The sequence below is a fragment of the Salvelinus alpinus genome, chromosome 19 (genome assembly GCF_045679555.1).
Source record: "Salvelinus alpinus chromosome 19, SLU_Salpinus.1, whole genome shotgun sequence".
In the NCBI taxonomy this organism is placed as follows: Eukaryota; Metazoa; Chordata; class Actinopteri; order Salmoniformes; family Salmonidae; genus Salvelinus; species Salvelinus alpinus.
The window spans coordinates 31,554,501-31,569,162 of NC_092104.1; the positions used below are offsets into that span (position 1 = coordinate 31,554,501).

At 41.3% G+C, this 14,662-nt stretch overlaps 1 protein-coding gene across 18 annotated transcripts in view; it reads right to left on the reverse strand.

Annotated features, from left to right (window-relative positions):
• ank1a (ankyrin 1, erythrocytic a) overlaps positions 1-14,662 on the reverse strand; it is a 233,504-nt gene that overhangs the window by 172,106 nt on the left and 46,736 nt on the right. The window lies entirely within an intron of this gene.

The following is a 14,662-nucleotide window of genomic DNA, read 5'->3' on the forward strand; positions in this document are numbered from 1 at the left end:
TGTACACCAGGGATATTTAACCTGGGGCAAACATACTGTACACCAGGGATATTTAACCTGTACAAACATACTGTACACCAGGGATATTTAACATGTACAAACATACTGTACACCAGGGATATTTAACCTGTACAAACATACTGTACACCAGGGATATTTAGTCTGTACAAACATACTGTAGACCAGGGATATTTAACCCGTACAAACATACTGTACACCAGGGATATTTAGTCTGTACAAACATACTGTACACCAGGGATATTTAGTCTGTACAAACATACTGTACACCAGGGATATTTAGTCTGTACAAACATACTGTACACCAGGGATATTTAGTCTGTACAAACATACTGTACACCAGGAATATTTAGTCTGTACAAACATACTGTACACCAGGGATATTTAACCTGTACAAACATACTGTACACCAGGGATATTGAACCTGTACAAACATACTGTACACCAGGGATATTTAGTCTGTACAAACATACTGTACACCAGGGATATTTAGTCTGTACAAACATACTGTACACCAGGGATATTTAACCTGTACAAACATACTGTACACCAGGGATATTTAACCTGTACAAACATACTGTCCACCAGGGATATTTAACCTGTACAAACATACTGTACACCAGGGATATTTAACCTGGGGCAAACATACTGTACACCAGGGATATTTAGTCTGTACAAACATACTGTACAACAGGGATATTTAACCTGTACAAACATACTGTCCACCAGGGATATTTAACCTGTACAAACATACTGTACACCAGGGATATTTAGTCTGTACAAACCTATAGTACATCAGGGATATTTAACCTGGGGCAAACATACTCTACACCAGGGATATTTAACCTGGGGCAAACATACTGTACACCAGGGATATTTAACCTGGGGCTAACATACTGTACACCAGGGATATTTAACATGGGGCACTCATACTGTACACCAGGGATATTTAACCTGGGGCAAACATACTGTACACCAGGGATATTTAACCTGTACAAACATACTGTACACCAGGGATATTTAACATGTACAAACATACTGTACACCAGGGATATTTAACCTGTACAAACATACTGTACACCAGGGATATTTAGTCTGTACAAACATACTGTAGACCAGGGATATTTAACCCGTACAAACATACTGTACACCAGGGATATTTAGTCTGTACAAACATACTGTACACCAGGGATATTTAGTCTGTACAAACATACTGTACACCAGGGATATTTAGTCTGTACAAACATACTGTACACCAGGAATATTTAGTCTGTACAAACATACTGTACACCAGGGATATTTAACCTGTACAAACATACTGTACACCAGGGATATTGAACCTGTACAAACATACTGTACACCAGGGATATTTAGTCTGTACAAACATACTGTACACCAGGGATATTTAGTCTGTACAAACATACTGTACACCAGGGATATTTAACCTGTACAAACATACTGTACACCAGGGATATTTAACCTGTACAAACATACTGTCCACCAGGGATATTTAACCTGTACAAACATACTGTACACCAGGGATATTTAACCTGGGGCAAACATACTGTACACCAGGGATATTTAGTCTGTACAAACATACTGTACAACAGGGATATTTAACCTGTACAAACATACTGTCCACCAGGGATATTTAACCTGTACAAACATACTGTACACCAGGGATATTTAGTCTGTACAAACATACTGTACACCAGGGATATTTAACCTGTACAAACATACTGTACACCAGGGATATTTAACCTGTACAAACATACTGTCCACCAGGGATATTTAACCTGTACAAACATACTGTACACCAGGGATATTTAACCTGGGGCAAACATACTGTACACCAGGGATATTTAGTCTATACAAACATACTGTACACCAGGGATATTTAGTCTGTACAAACATACTGTACACCAGGGATATTTAGTCTGTACAAACATACTGTACACCAGGGATATTTAGTCTGTACAAACATACTGTACACCAGGGATATTTAACCTGGGGCAAACATACTGTACACCAGGGATATTTAGTCTGTACAAACATACTGTACACCAGGGATATTTAACCTGTACAAACATACTGTACACCAGGGATATTTAACCTGTACAAACATACTGTACACCAGGGATATTTAGTCTGTACAAACCTATAGTACATCAGGGATATTTAACCTGGGGCAAACATACTGTACACCAGGGATATTTAACCTGTACAAACATACTGTACACCAGGGATATTTAGTCTGTACAAACATACTGTACACCAGGGATATTTAACCTGTACAAACATACTGTACACCAGGGATATTTAGTCTGTACAAACATACTGTACACCAGGGATATTTAACCTGTACAAACATAATGTACACCAGGGATATTTAACCTGTACAAACATAATGTACACCAGGGATATTTAACCTGTACAAACATAATGTACACCAGGGATATTTAGTCTGTACAAACATAATGTACACCAGGGATATTTAACCTGTACAAACATACTGTACACCAGGGATATTTAACCTGTACAAACATACTGTACACCAGGGATATTTAACCTGTACAAACATACTGTACACCAGGGATATTTAACCTGTACAAACATACTGTACACCAGGGATATTTAACCTGTACAAACATACTGTACACCAGGGATATTTAACCTGTACAAACATACTGTACACCAGGGATATTTAACCTGTACAAACATACTGTACACCAGGGATATTTAACCTGTACAAACATACTGTACACCAGGGATATTTAACCTGTACAAACATACTGTACACCAGGGATATTTAACCTGTACAAACATACTGTACACCAGGGATATTTAGTCTGTACAAACATACTGTACACCAGGGATATTTAGTCTGTACAAACATACTGTACACCAGGGATATTTAACCTGGGGCAAACATACTGTACACCAGGGATATTTAGTCTGTACAAACATACTGTACACCAGGGATATTTAACCTGTACAAACATACTGTACACCAGGGATATTTAACCTGTACAAACATACTGTACACCAGGGATATTTAGTCTGTACAAACATACTGTACACCAGGGATATTTAACCTGGGGCAAACATACTGTACACCAGGGATATTTAACCTGTACAAACATACTGTACACCAGGGATATTTAGTCTGTACAAACATACTGTACACCAGGGATATTTAACCTGTACAAACATACTGTACACCAGGGATATTTAGTCTGTACAAACATACTGTACACCAGGGATATTTAACCTGTACAAACATAATTTACACCAGGGATATTTAACCTGTACAAACATAATGTACACCAGGGATATTTAACCTGTACAAACATAATGTACACCAGGGATATTTAACCTGTACAAACATACTGTACACCAGGGATATTTAACCTGTACAAACATACTGTACACCAGGGATATTTAACCTGTACAAACATACTGTACACCAGGGATATTTAACCTGTACAAACATACTGTACACCAGGGATATTTAACCTGTACAAACATACTGTACACCAGGTATTATTTAACCTGTACAAACATACTGTACACCAGGGATATTTAACCTGTACAAACATACTGTACACCAGGGATATTTAACCTGTACAAACATACTGTACACCAGGGATATTTAACCTGGGGTCCCCTGCCCCCTAGGAGGTCCGCATTTTTTTTTTTTTTTTACTGTATATACACTGAGTTTACAAAACATTAAAAACACCTGGTTTTTCAATGCTTAGACTGACCAGGTGAATCCAGGTGAAAGCTATGATAATGTATTGCCTCTTCAATCAGTGTTGATGAAGGGGAGGAGACAGGTTAAATAAGGATTTAGACATGGGCTCCCAAGTGGTGCAGCGGGTCTAAGGCAATGCATCTCAGTGCTAGAGGCGTCTGTACAGACCATGGTTCAATCCCAGGCTGTATCACAGCAGGTCATGATCCTAAAATTACACTCATTGGAGCTAATTACAGTCACTATCTGACATAGGCTTTGAAAAAACACCTGTAAGTACCAGTTGCGGCAAGTGACACTGACTGCTCGTCAAGCGTTCCTGACTTGGACATACATTTCTGCCAACACATTGCTAACCTTTCTTTAACTAAACAGCTGCTATTAGCGAACATGGGTTTGGAGTAGGGCTGGCATAATTATGGCTTAATAATTGTTGCAATCGTCCTAATACATTCATTTTAGGAGAAGGGGGAATTTAACTTTATATTCAAGTAGACATAGTATAAAATTACAATTATTATCTTTATTGTGGCCATTTGCAAGACAATTAATTGTTACCTAAAATTCCATAATCGGCACAGCACTAGTTTGGAGTTACCTTTGTATCTAATAGGCTATGTTAGAGTTTACACGATCTACCAAATCTATACATTTTAAAATGTTGATTACTTGTCAAATCAAATTCAAATCAAATTTTATTTGTCACATGCGCCAAATACAACCTTACAGTGAAATGCTTACTTACAAGCCCTTAACCAACAATGCAGTTTTAAGAAACTACCTAAAAAATTTAAGAAAGAAATCATTAAAGAGCAGCAGTAAAATAACAATAGCGAGGCTATATACAGGGGGTACCGGTACAGAGTCAATGTGCCGGGGCACCGGTTAGTCAAGGTAATTGAGATAATATGCACATGTAGGTAGAGTTATTAAAGTGACTATGCATAGATAATAACAGAGATTAGCAGCAGCGTAGAAGTGGTGGGGGGGGGGGGGGGGGGGGCAATGCAAATAGTCTGGGTAGCCATTTGATTAGGTGTTCAGGAGTCTTTTGGCTTGGGGGTAGAAGCTGTTTAGAAGCTTCTTGGACCTAGACTTGGCGCTCCGGTACTGCTTGCCATGCGGTAGCAGAGAGAACAGTCTATGACTAGGGTGGCTGGAGTCTTTGACAATTTTTAGGGACTTCCTCTGACACTGCCTGGTTTAGAGGTCCTGGATGGCAGGAAGCTTGACCCCGGTGATGTACTGGGCTGTACGCACTACCCTCTGTAGTGCCTTGCGGTCGGAAGCCGAGCAGTTGCCATACCAGGCACTGATGCAACCAGTCAGGGTGCCCTCGATGGTGCAGCTGTAGAACCTTTTGAGGATCTGAGGACCCATTCCAAATCTTTTCAGTCTCCTGAGGGGGAATAGGTATTGTTGTGCCCTCTTCACAACACATTTTTGATAATTAGCAGGTACGACCAAATTCTTTGCCATTATCATTCACCGGATGCTAAGACAAGACATGTGGGGGAAAAATGTTTTTGATATGATGGGGGTCCCAGTTTGCCTAGACAGGGATCCCTGGTTCAAGAAGAGGTTGAAGACGCCTGCTGTACACACCTGCACAACATGTTAGGGAATGGTTTCATTTCTGACCTTAGAAACTCATCAACCAAAACAATTCAGAAGGACAGAACCAAAAACAGACAGAAATGTGTGGACAATTTACTGTGGCTTTTTGCACGATGTCATTGTAGTTTTGTGTTATGACAGCCCAGTATGGTTCCAAGGTAAGCTGTGCTATATAGGAAGGACAGGAGGGCGCATACTGTGAAATGTGCTGAATCTAGATTACAGACTCAGAAAACTTCCTTACTGGCATGGAAAAACAACATCTAGAAACAGAAGAGATCCCTCAAAATGGAGACAACAGACTGGCTACCATTTTGACCAACCAACTGGAGCGTGAAAGAGGAATGAACCGTCAAGGAAGCTTCATGCTATATAGTTGCCCCCACCATCTCCTCAATCTGCTGTGGACACAGATCTCTCTCTCTCTCTCTTTCTCTCTCTCTTTCTCTCTCTCTCTCTCTCTCTCTCTCTCTCTCTCTCTCTCTCTCTCTCTCTCTCTCTCTCTCTCTCTCTCTCTCTCTCTCTCTCTCTCTCTCTCTCTCTCTCTCTCTCTCTCTCTCTCTCAATTCAATTCAAGGGGCTTTATTGGCATGGAAAACATATGTTTACATTGCCAAAGCAAACAAATGTAATATAAACAATAAAACATGTACAGTAAAAATTACATTCACAAGTTCCAAATAATAGAGACATTTCAAATGTCATATTATGTATATATACAGTGCTCAAACGATGCAAATAGTTAAAGTACAAAAGGGAAAATAAACATAAATATGGGTTGTATTTACAAGGGTGTTTGTTCTTCACTGTTTGCCCTTTTCTTGTGGCAACAGGTCACAAATCTTCCTGATGTGATTGCACACTGTGGTATTTCACCCAATAGATATGGGAATTTATCAAAATTTGATTTGTTTTCGAATTCTTTGTGGGTCTGTGTAATCTTTGGGAAATGTGTATCTCTAATATTGTCATACATTTGACAGGAGGTTAGGAAGTGCAGCTCAATTTCTACCTGATTTTGTGGGCAGTGTGCATATAGCCTGTCTTCTCTTGAGAGCCAGGTCTGCTATGCTCACTGAGTCTATACATAGTCAAAGCTTTCCTTAATTTTGGGTCAGTCACAGTGGTCAGGTATTCTGCCAATGTGTACTCTCTGTTTAGGGCCCAATACCTAGTTTGCTCAGTTATTTTATTAATTCTTTCCAATGTGTTAATTATCTTTTTGTTTTCTCATGATTTGGTTGGGTCTAATTGTGTTGCTGTCCTGGGGCTCTGTGGGGTATTTTTGTGTTGGTGAACAAAGCCCCAGACCAGTTTGCTTAGGGGACTCTTCTGCAGGTTCATTTCTCTGTAGGTGATGGCTTTGTTATGGAAGGTCTGGGAGTCACTTCCTTTTAGGTGATTGTAGAATTTAACGGCTCTTTTCTGGATTTTGATCATTAGTGGGTATCGGACAAATTTGGTCAAAAAACGTACAAAAAACGTTGTACACTGAGGATATTTTTGCTGAATTCTGCATGCAGATTCTCAATTTTGTGTTTGTCCCATTTTGTGAATTCTTGTTTGATGAGCGGACCCCAGACCTCACAACCATAAAGGGAAATGGGTTCTATAACTGATTCAAGTATTTTTAGCCAGATCCTACTTGGTATTTCAAATTTTATGTTCCTTTTGATGGTATAGAAGGCCCTTCTTGCCTTGTCTCTCAGATTGTTCACAGCTTTGTGGATGTTACCTGTGGTGCTGATGTTTAGGCCGAGGTATGTATCGTTTTTATGTGCTCCAGGGCAACACTGTCTACTGTAGATGGAATTTGTATTTGTGGTCCTGGCAACTGGACCTTTTTTGGAACACAATTATTTTTGTCTTAGTGAGATTTACTGTCAGGACCCAGGTCTGACAGAATCTGTGCAGAAGATCTAGGTGCTGCTGTAGGCCCTCCTTAGTTGGGGACAGAAGCACCAGATCATCAGCAAACAGTAGACATTTGACTTCAGATTCTAGTAGGGTGAGGCCGGGTGCTGCAGACTGTTCTAGTGCCCTTGGCAATTCATAGATTTTTATGTGGAAGAGGGTGTATCCCTGTCTCACCCCATGGCCCTGTGGAAAGAAATGTGTGTGTTTTTTGCCAATTTTACCCGCACACTTGTTTGTGTACATAGATTTTATAATGTTGTATGTTTTTCCCCCCACACCACTTTCCATCAATTTGTATAGCAGACCCTCATGCCAAATTGAGTCAATAAAGCACGAGAAGACGTTGCTTTTGTTTTGTTTTGTTTGTTTGTCAATTAGGGTGTGCAGGGTGAATACGTGGTCTGTTGGTAATTTGGTAAACAGCCAATTTGACATTTGCTCAGTACATTGTTTTCACTGAGGAAATGTACAAGTCTGCTGTTAATGATATTGCAGAGGATTTTCCCAAGGTTGCTGTTGGGGTCAAATTTGTCTCCACTTATGTGGATTGGGGTTATCAGTCCTTGGTTCCAAATATTGGGGAAAATGCCAGAGCTGAGGATGATGTTAAAGAGTTTAAGTATAGCCAATTGGAATTTGTAGTCTGTATATTTTATCATGTAGGATAACGTCAACACAACTGGCCTGTTTGGGTTGGAGGGTTTGTATTTTGTCCTGTAGTTCCTTTAATGTAGTAAGAGCATCCAGTGGGTTCTGGTAGTCTTTAATAGCCGATTCTAAGATTTGTAATTGATCATGTATATGTTTTTGCTATTTGTTCTTTGTTATAGAGCCAAAAAGATTGGAAAAGTGGTTTATCCACACATCTCTGTTTTGGATAGATAACTCTTCGTGTTGTTGTTTGTTTAGTGTGTTCCAATTTTCCCAGAAGCGGTTAGATTCTATGGATTCTTCAATTACATTGAGCTGAATTCTTACGTGCTGTTCCTGCTTTTTCCGTAGTGTATTTCTGTATTGTTTTAGTGATTCACCATAGTGAAGGCATAGACTCAGGTTTTCTGGGTCTCTATGTTTTTGGTTGGACAGGTTTCTCAATATCTTTTAGGTTTTTGCATTCTTCATCAAACCATTTGTCATTGTTGTTCATTTTCTTAGGTTGTCTGCTTGAAATGTTTAGATTTGATGGGGAAGCGGAAAGATATTCTGTTTCGGCTTTCTACTGCCAAGTTTACACCTTCACTATTACAGTGAAATGTTTTGTCCAGGAAGTTGTCTTAAAGGGATTTCATTTGTTGTTGACTAATTGTTTTTTGGTAGGTTTCTACACTACTTTCCTTCCATCTACAGCATTTCTTAATAGTGTGCATTTCCTTTGGCTTTGATGCCTCATGATTGAGTGTTGCTCTGTTCAAGTAGACTGTGATTTTGCTGTGATCTGATAGAGGTATTAGTGGGCTGACTGTGAACGCTCTGAGAGACTCTGGGTTGAGGTCAGTGATAAAGTCATCTACAGTACTACTGCCAAGGGAGGAGCTGTAGGTGTACCTACCATAGGAGTCTCCTCAAAGACTACCATTGACTATGTACAGACCCAGCGTGCGACAGAGCTGCAGGAGTTGTGACACCATTTTGTTGGTTGTTTTGTCATAGTTGTGTCTAGGGGAGCATATTTGGGATGGAATACTGTCACCTCCAGGTAGGTGTTTGTCCCACTGTGTGCTGAGAGTGTCAGGTTCTTGTCCAGTTCTGGCATGTCCCTGGGCCTGGAAATGGTTGATCTTCCCCTCTAGGATGGAGAAGCTGTCATCGTTAAAGTATGGGAATTCTATTTGGGGGATATAGGTAGCACACATGAGGACATTTCTCTCTGTTGAGATCATTTCCTTATTCATTTCTAGCCAGATGTAAAATGTTCCTATTCTAACTAATTTAATAGAGTGGGTTAGGTCTGCTCTATTCCAAATTAGCATACCCCCTGAGTCTCTTCCCTGTTTCACACCTGGTAGTTTGGTGGATGAGACTATCAGCTCTCCATAACTTAGAGGGCAACCAGTGGGTCTGTCTCCTCAATACTATGTTTCTTGTAGGATGACAATGTCTGTATTTCCAATTTCTTTGATGAAGTCTGGGTTCCTGCACTTTAGGCCAAAGGCAGATGACCTCAGACCTTGTATATTCCAGGATGAGATAGTGAAAGCTTTGTGTTCCATAGTGTCTAGTGTTGTTTTCGTGTAGTTTAGGCCCAGACCATTACAGTAGGTGTGAGCAGAACATGTTGAGCATCTGATACATACCTCTTAGGTTGCAGAATGGGACTTGGGCGTTTGTATTAGTGGGGATTGGGCCTGTTGCTCTGCTCACGGCCTGGGCATATGTGCGGCTGTCATGTTGAGGTCCTTGCTGCAGGGGCGGTGGGCATAGGTCTGATCTGGGTGGGCATATAGTTGGGGTGTGGCTGGTGAAGCTGTGGTCTGGGTGTAGGTCTTCTTGGCGTGGGTTTTCTCGGTGCAGGTCCTGCGGGTGGGGGTCTTGCAGGTCTGGGAGGGTGTCTCGCTGGTCTGGGAGGGGTGTCCGTTGCTCTTTTGCTCCTGTGTGAGGTGCTGGGGCAGCGGTTGAGGGTGATGTCCTTCAGGGCAAAAGTTGGGATTGCTGCCTTGTATTGGTGGACCTGGTCGTAAAGGCTGCTCGAGACCAGGGTGGAGTGGTGGGCCAGGTAGACATTAGGTTTTGAGGCCCGGGAAATGCTTGCGTTCACCTGCTGTGTGGTGGCAAGGTGAATGTCTTTTCGTGGTAGCAGGGTGGAGAAAGTGGAGGAAAGTGGAATGCGTTGGGGAAAGTGGAATAAGCTTTTTCAATCACTCCATTGAGTGCTGTGGCCACCCTTTTCTGCTGGGACCTCAGGTGATTTGTGCCCGTGTGAATTATAATGTGGCTGTCCTCTAACAACAGCTCCATGGCATGCCTAGTGTTTGGGCACTAGAGTTTAGCCACTTTGTGTTTGAGAAAAAGTTTATTCTCTTGAATGTATTTGCCATTTGAATCAATGAGGAGCACAATTTCTGGCTTTTGTGTGTCCTCAGTGGATGTGTGGGGATTGTCAGGAGAGCTATCCGGGGAGTTGACAGGCGGGCTGTGTGTGGGGGGGGGGGTCTGTTGGGTTGGTGTGTCCTGTGTTCTCTCTCTCTCTCTCTCTCTCTCTCTCTCTCTCTCTCTCTCTCTCTCTCTCTCTCTCTCTCCCCCCCCCCCCCATCTCTATCTTCCCTACATCAGTGGCCAGCTTGAGGCACGCTCCATGATGCTCTATCCCATCAATCTCTGACACATGCGTGTCCTTCTCACAGTGATAGGGGACATTGATGGGTACAGTAATGCAGTAATGCTACAGTCGTGTGATGGTAGATAGGACAGGGCTACGTGGCTGAATACTGTGGTGCATCTCTGAGACTGCATGTGTAAAGGGGTGTTACGAGACACAAATTATGTATTTGGGTTGAATAATTTCATCCGGCCATGAAATATGTACAACATAGCTAAAACAACTTTACAGAGCTGAAACATCAGAGTTGAAATATATTTACTTTCAGTTTATGTAACTGCATACTGTCAAGATGGACGAAACCCATATCACCATTCAGCAGGCTTACCAGTAAGGAACGTGTGGCAGATTAAATGACTGTTTGCTGCTGCTAAACGTCTGGGATATGCTAACAGGAGAAAAGCATTAAATATACATGACTATTACAAGAAATAAGATAATTCTCTGAGGAACATTAACGCATGGTACCAGTGTGATATTACAGAGTATATAAATATCGTATTTCATATTTCAGTTGGAGTAATGTGTTGATGATGTGGAGGTAAACGCTGTCATGACCTCTAAAACCATGTCCCTGATTCATTATCATAACCAAGGAGGAAGATGAATGAGAAGAAAAAGGATAGGAGACAAAAAAAAGGAGATTGAAGAGGAAAGAGGAGATCCACTGTTTTTAAGGATCCATTGACTGTCTAGCCCTTTATGAAGAGATAACCATCTATGCATTCTCCAGATATGTATTTATTTGGCTAGAGTAATGAAAGAGGCAGGAGAGACCTCTAGTGTGACATCTGATCCTGTACATGAATAAACCCAGGCAGCAGGCTCATGAATGTGTATGACCATGTAAAATGGTTGCAGTCCAGCCCTGGCATGCACCAGCCAGCCACACAGTACAGTATGTTAGAGAGAGAGCAGCTAATGACGTATGACATGGCAGTGTAACAGCATATGTCATCTCAAGTGAAACACACAGTGGTGTAAAGTACTTAAGTAAAAATACTTTAAAGTACTACATAAATGCGTTTTTTTGTGGTATCTGTAATTTACCATTTATATTTTTGACAACGTGTGCTTTTACTTCATTCCTAAATAAAATTATGTACTTTTTACTCCATACGTTTTCCCTGACACACAAATGTATTCATTACATTTGTAATGCTTAGCAGAACAGGAAAATGGTCCAATTCACACACTAATCAAGGGAAGAGCTGAATGGTCATCCCTACTGCCTCTGATCTGGCGGATTCACGGACTCACAAAATACAAATGCTTTGTTTGTAAATTATGTCTGAGTGTTGGAGTGTGCCCCTGGCTATCCGTAAATTAAAAAGATTAGCTTAATATAAGGAATTTGAAACCATTTATACTTTGATTTTGATACTGAAGTATATTTTAGCAATTATATATTTCCAACCAAATACTTTTAGAATTTTACTCAAGTAGTATTTTACTGGGTGACTTTCACTTTTACTTTTACAAGGGAGTATTTGTATGCATGACAGTTTGCATACACTATGCATGTCCTTGGATATCTGTGTTCCCTCCCCCCAGGCCTATTTCACACTCACTTACATACACACGTTTGCCCTCTCCTGTGATTGAATGGGACAGTACGCTGCCGTAGGATGTATTTTATGTTGGCTGCATTCCCCTCTGTAGATGTAGCAGAACCAAGTTACAAATCTACCATCGGTCAATAGATCAATATAACAAATGGATAAATTAATGATAATGAAACCCTATGTTTCATTATCAAAACGTGTGCTTGTGAGAGAGAGAGAGCGAGAGAGAGAGAGGGAGAGAGAGGGAGAGTCAGGAGGGAGGAGCTCACCTCTTTCTCTGTTAAATCATTCATAAGGCTGCAGTACTCTGCCCCACACAGTCACCGGCCTGTCTCTACCACTCTGCATCTATCTCAACCTCTCTCCCTCAACACACACACTATCTATCGAGAGCCAGCCTCTACCACTCGGGTATCCCTCTAATACACACATAGCTTTTAGTTTGTGTGTAATGTCCATTCTGTATCCTACGCCTCACTCTGTACCCCTTTCACTTGCTAAAAATATACTTGTTCTCTGACTGTCAGAGTCTGTCTCTGAGTGTCTCTTTATTATGCCCTGAGTCTAACTCTGACTCTCTCTGACACTCTCTCTCTCTCCTCCTCCTCCTCCTCCATGGCCGTTGGTCTCTGCACCATCGATCAGCTCCTCCTCTCCATATTAATGATGCTGCGCTGCAGATAGACAGAAGGCCTCTGCCTCACAGGGCTTGCTGATGCTGGCTACACACCCTCCCTGGTGGGTTCCATGTGACATCCCTCTCCCTCTCCGACCACTAACGTGTCACTTCCTCCAGTCCGTCCTGACAGATGCTTATGAAATGTCTCCGCGATCATTACTGACAAATGACCTCACCAAGTCACTCACACACGGGCCACATTGATTCCTGCTCTCTGATAGCCACTGCAGCAGCTGCTGAGAAACCAGGGGAGTTTACATAACTTTCACTCAATACCACAAAAACATAAAGACTCATCACCAAGCTAATACATAATCCATGTCATGTCCGGGATGACTATTTACAGGAACTATGGAGCAGGATGACTACATGATTGGTAAATGAGTTTATAGACAGTTAAGTTTGGGCTCTGGAGAGGCAGGCAATGCTACATGTTAACTTAACTAATATGACTTATACATAACTTGTTGTTGGTCTTTAGTGTTTACATATCACGTCTATCATATAGAACAATTATTTCTCACACTGCAGAAAAGTATGATGGCCCTGCAGTAGAATACTTCCTCCAATCTAAAAACCAAATAAAGATGCATTTCTTTACTTAATGAGGCGGCTGAAAAAAATGTATAGAAAAAAATACTTGTTATTTCAACATCATCAGCCTTGTATTCCATCTCTCTCCACCTCTCTCCTTCCCCCTCTGTCTGAACGAGTGCAGAAATCCAGGCCTTAATGAATAATTGATTACTCTGCGTAACAATATTGCAGATCAGCATTAAATCACTGAACTGGATTGAAGAGGGAGAGAGGACGCTCAGACTGTGCGTGTGTGCGTGTGTTTGTGTGCGTGTAAACAGTTGAAGTCGGAATCTTACATACACCTTAGCCAAATACATTTAAACTCGGTTTTTCACAATTCCTGACATTTAATCCTAGTAAAAATTCCTTGTCTTAGGTCAGTTAGGATCACCACTTTATTTTAATAATGTGAAGTGTCAGAATAATAGTAGAGAGAATGATTTATTTCAGCTTTTATTTGCTTATATTTTTGTTTCACATTCCCAGTGGGTTAGAAGTTTACATACACTCGATTAGTATTTGGTAGCATTGCCTTTAAATTGTTTAACTTGGGTCAAACATTTTGGGTAGCCTTCCACAAGCTTCCCACAGTAAGTTGGGTGAATTTTGGCCCATTCCTCCTGACAGACCTGGTGTAACTGAGTCTGGTTTGTAGGCTTCCTTGCTCGCACACGCATTTCCAGTTCTGCCCACAAATTTTTCTATAGGCTGGAGGTCAGGGCTTTGTGATGGCCACTCCAATACCTTGACTTTGTTGTCCTTAGCCCTTTTGCCACAACCTTGGAAGTATGCTTGGGGCCATTGTCCATTTGGAAGACCCATTTGCGACCAAGCTTTAACTTCCTGACTGATGTTGTGAGATGTTGCTTCAGTATATCCACATAATTTTCCTGCCTCATGATGCCATCTATTTTGTGAAGTGCACCAGTCCCTCCTGCAGCAAAGCACCGCCACAACATGATGCTGCCACCCCCGTGCTTCACGGTTGGGATGGTGTTCTTCGTCTTGTAAGCGTCCCCCTTTTTCATCCAAACATAACAATGGTCATTATGGCCAAACAGTTCTATTTTTGTTTCATCAGACTAGAGCACATTTCTCCAAAAAGTACGATCTTTGTCCCCATGTGCAGTTGCAAACTGTAGTCTGGCTTTTTTATGGCGGTTTTGGAGCAGTGGCTTCTTCCTTGCTGAGCGGCCTTTCAGGTTATGTCAATA